This window comes from Nothobranchius furzeri, chromosome 6 (assembly GCF_043380555.1).
Source record: "Nothobranchius furzeri strain GRZ-AD chromosome 6, NfurGRZ-RIMD1, whole genome shotgun sequence".
NCBI classification, from domain to species: domain Eukaryota; kingdom Metazoa; phylum Chordata; class Actinopteri; order Cyprinodontiformes; family Nothobranchiidae; genus Nothobranchius; species Nothobranchius furzeri.
The window spans coordinates 72,796,017-72,800,509 of NC_091746.1; the positions used below are offsets into that span (position 1 = coordinate 72,796,017).

At 40.5% G+C, this 4,493-nt stretch overlaps 2 long non-coding RNA genes across 3 annotated transcripts; one reads left to right on the forward strand and one right to left on the reverse strand.

Annotated features, from left to right (window-relative positions):
- Positions 1-825: 825 nt before the first annotated feature.
- Positions 826-2,555, forward strand: LOC139070493 (uncharacterized). Of its 2 annotated transcripts, none has more exons than XR_011520988.1 (6): positions 826-1,059; positions 1,586-1,678; positions 1,811-1,974; positions 2,049-2,120; positions 2,195-2,265; positions 2,332-2,555. It is a non-coding gene; the product is annotated as an uncharacterized lncRNA (long non-coding RNA). The 2 variants fall into 2 exon arrangements; XR_011520989.1 differs by having other exon boundaries at positions 2,375-2,555.
- A 207-nt stretch (positions 2,556-2,762) lies between these two features.
- On the reverse strand, positions 2,763-3,347 carry LOC139070494 (uncharacterized). Its single transcript, XR_011520990.1, has 2 exons — positions 3,235-3,347; positions 2,763-2,889 (listed from the first exon to the last, which is right to left on the reverse strand). It is a non-coding gene; the product is annotated as an uncharacterized lncRNA (long non-coding RNA).
- Positions 3,348-4,493: the final 1,146 nt, after the last annotated feature.

The following is a 4,493-nucleotide window of genomic DNA, read 5'->3' on the forward strand; positions in this document are numbered from 1 at the left end:
CAGAAATCGGAGTGTTTTCCTGTGAAATGTCTCTGCTGCCTTTTAACACAAACTCATTTTAGGTCAAACCACAAAATCATTTTCTGCTGATTATTTACAAAATATTTGGTTTAATCAAACAAACAATGAAGTGTTTCAACTCCAACAGAGAATATTTTATTGGGCAATTCTAACATTCATGTTGACATTGCTGCAGAACCCTCTTCGAAGGACCTCATGTCTGTCTGGACAGTCATAGCCTCAGACGATATGTAAATTCCTCATCTCACCTTAAAGAGCAAGTAACGTCTAAATTAACTTTTTTTTGCTGATGAACTGTATAAATGAGTGTCTAATAGTGTTTTAAATGTGTGTATTCATTATTTTAGCATTTTGGTGCATTTTCTTAAAAAATTAAAAATTCTGCCTAAATACCACAGTATAGCTCCACCTTCAGCTTAAAACATAGAATTTGACTCATTTTGAATAAATTTTAGCCAATGGCTAAAGAGTAAGATACTACGTAATCCAGTAGAGTACTACGTAGCAGCTCTGTGTCAACGTTATAAAAGCATCGAGCGTCTCGGCCACGCCTTGTGGCGAGTTGGGAGTTGGATTTGCATGAGAGTGTAGGAGGCTAGCCGTAGTTCAGCATTAGCATATAGCATTAGCATACCCTAGTCTTTAGCATAGCTTTTAGTGTTATACATACTTATTTAGTGTTAGCTTGGCTGTTGGATATTGTAGTTTAGTTACTGTTTGGCTGTTAGTGTAATTAGGAAAGTAGTTCGGGTTTAGTGCTCCATATCGTGTTAGCATGGTGAGATGGTGTAGTGTAGTATGGTTGCGGAGCTCTGTCGGGTTGCACTCCTTTCCGCTGGACTTAGAAATTAGGCGCCAGTGGTTGCGTGTCTGGAAAACATTCAGCTCCCGCCTGGTGCTGTAGTTTGCAACCAGCATTTTACCCGCGATTCTGCACGTCTCCGTTCCAAGAGGGAGGCTGTGCCCACCGTGGCTCTTCCGCGATTTAGATGCAGCCCACCGACTCTGCTCCCCCACCATGACGGGCTACAGTCTGAGGTGAGTAAGCTAAATAAAAGTTTTAACATCTTCTAAAGACAATTTCCTACCTAAATGCAAAGTTTGAGAGACGTGGTTCACTCCATTTAGCTAATATCAGCCTGCACTGCCTTCGGACTGATTTGTCAAGTTCACAAAATGTGGAACGGGATGTAAGGTTAGAATCAGCGGCGAATCGGAACATATCTCGAAGCCCTGGCCGACAAAACGGTCCACATGACTGTCAGGCTCAGAGAAAATTCGGGTTGTTTTTGTGTCAGTCGGTAATTCAGCAACAGTGACTCTAAACTGACGCAGCACTAGTTGACAGACAGCGTTACAGCGTGAAATCTAGCACAGCGTGACCCGGTTCCGTGAGGAATTCTGTTCAAGAGGTCGCATTTCAGGGTCTCCACATCATATGTGACTGACTTTTACTTTATAATAACATCACACACTAGGAATGTTATAAAGCGCCTATATGGGACAGTTTCTTTTGTATTTTATCTGACTTTATAAACATCAATGTGCTTCTATTTTTTTTCAGGCTAAATCTACCCAAGACACTGGCTGTCAGACTGATTTAGTAATCTGCAAGAATGCACTTGTCCAGGCTGACGTGGTGTTACCCGTAGCAAAGGTGAATTATTTTTAATAATCTTCTATGTAAACATTTTATTACCTTCTAGTTTTAATTTGTTTTACAGATTGTTACAAGTGATTTTATGCTCTTTTAAACATTTATAAATGTGCTGCTTCTTTGTTTTTATAGAGCTCACAGCCTCAGTGTCTTGTGACACAGGGACCATGACAGAAATTCATCTTCCAGAAGGTCCCAGAGCATCCACACCTCCTGAAAAGACCACGGTGTGAGGTGTCTGCTGTTGATTCCAGCTTCCACCTCAGTGACAGTGCAAGCTCAGTGAACTGTTCAAGGTAAAAAAAAATTAAAACATTTCTGAATTTTTAAGATATTAACAATTAAATAAGTATGTGATTACATCATGAAGGAGGCTACTGATTCTGGCCCTGTGACACTTGGTGGTCACCACCAGGTGGTGACGTGTGAGCTGATTCACCTGGTAAATAACTTTTAAATTAAATATTTTGTTTTTGCTATCAAAAGTAAATTAACTAGTAACCTGCATTACTGCAGGACACTCAGCAAAATATGGACTCTACACCATGAGGCAGGCACACGTTAATAACTCTATAAGAGCACATAAGGTAAGCAACACCACATATTATTGTACACTGTCCTGGATTTGTTTTCTTTCTGCATCTCATCATTAGCCTGGCTGATCACCTGATAACTCCTGTCATCTGGTTATGACAGCATGAGGATGTCCTCACACACCTGTAACCTATCAGCTCATCTGGCAGAATAGAGAGAGAAGAGACAACACCACATCTCCTGTTCCTGGAAAGCCTTCAGCCATCCTTCGATGACTGAGAACCTCCATCAGCTCTGTCTCCTGTCTGCCTACAATTATTATAATAAATATTGTGTTTGACAAGTTTTTTGTGCTGCCAAATATCTCATTTTGATTCCAGTTTTGATATTTTAATGGATATTTATAAATTACATTAATTGAATTATCACATTGTCGCATGTTTAACTAGCTCTATTGTGATGAACTAAACTAGCACCTCACTGTTAAAAGCTCGTTTTAATTTCAAGCATGTTTAAGTATTTATGGACATGAACAAAAACAGGAAATATATAAATTGAGATTTATTTAATTAATATAACAAATAAGGGGGAAAGAGTCATTGAAAGGCACATTCTTCTGGAAGTTCCTGATCCCGACGACATCAGCAGGAGACCAGCTGCAGACACCAGAGGATCACCTGCAACCAAGAGCAGCTAGTATCAGTAAATAAATAATGAAATCAGGGCAGTTTTAATGGGCTGAACACATTACAGAATAATTTTCTCATGGTATATTTTCATAACTTTATGCAGCAGACTAGCTTGAGCCCAGATCTCCTGGAGAGCTGCTATCCAGCACGTTTCAGTGGATTTTCCTGCTTTAACAGGTTAGATAAGCTGTTAAGCAGCTCAGCTGTTTGTTGCTGATTAAAACCAGGTGTGTTGATGCAGATAAATCTCTAAAACATGCTGAATACTAGCTTTTTAGGGCCATGGAGACAAACCCTGCAGCTAATCCAATGCTATGGCTAACGGCTACTTACGTTCAGAGATGGGTCTGTTGGGTCGGTTCCAGTAATTTCAGGCAACTCACAAACTCAAAACAATAAGGCTCATGTCCGCTTGTCTCCTCCAAATAGACTTGGTCCCTTTCTTCTCGAGTGTCTGGGTAAGGAGGGGGAGAAACGTCCTCCACTTCTAATGACTGCTCAGAGTGAAGGGAGCTAGCTTCGTCTAGTTAGCCGTCTCTTCGTCACTGCCACGGCTCCGCCCTCTCGGTCCTCCAGGCAACGCCTACTAATGTTGCAGTTTTCAAAATTGATACGTGGGTGGGGTAAGACTCTGAGGCACACTTGACATGCACTTTAAGGGACCTGGACCTAGACACCTTGGACCTGGTCTGTTGTTCTGTCATTATTCCTTACAACATCAAGTTATCATACTTTCCCCTTTCTGACCATAAAATTGTTTCTTTTAAAGTCACTATGCCTCTTTTTACCCCTCTCAGGCTCAAAATAAGTTTTGATAAAAGAACAAACAACTATCCCCTTCAGGGGTACTTCTCAGTTAAAAAAATGCTCATGAAACACGTATGTGGAGTAACCGGGTAGGTAGGTTTTAAGGTTGCAGATCTGCAACGCCTGCCTCCAGAGGGTTTAAAACATCTTTCCTCGTTCCATCTCATTTAGGGGATTTCAAGAGTCTTCACTACTCAATCCTCTCCTAGGCTATACCTAACATAGATTGCTCATCTGGCCCAAATAACTTACTCTCTCACTATGACCAACACCTCTGAGCTACTTTGGATGACCTGGCCCCTGTTAAAACCCGTACAGTCAGCGTTTCTAGATTGGCTCCTTGGTACACTCCAGAATTATGCCTGCTCAAGCGTGAAAAACTTTATAATACAACCAAACTGCTCAGTCATAAACAACGATAGCACTCACACCGATCAAAGCAATTGCTAAAGCAAAGTCAGACTTTTATGCCTAACAATTCGGTGTGGTAAATGGCAACTCAAGTGTACTATTCACCACTTTGAAAATTCTTACTAAGCCACTACTTACAAACAGTTTCCATTCACTCGATCGAAACCTGTAGTAATCTCTTGGATTTTCTTGACCTTAAAACCCACAATATCATCTCTTGATGAGATTTTTTGTCTCCAAAAAGAAAGACGTTTAAAATGATTAGATTGTATGTTAAATGCATAAACGTTTTTCATTAGGTTTGCTATTGCACCAGATAAACTCACAAAAACGTTTTGCACTTACCTGATGTATTAATTCTGGCACCAGCAACT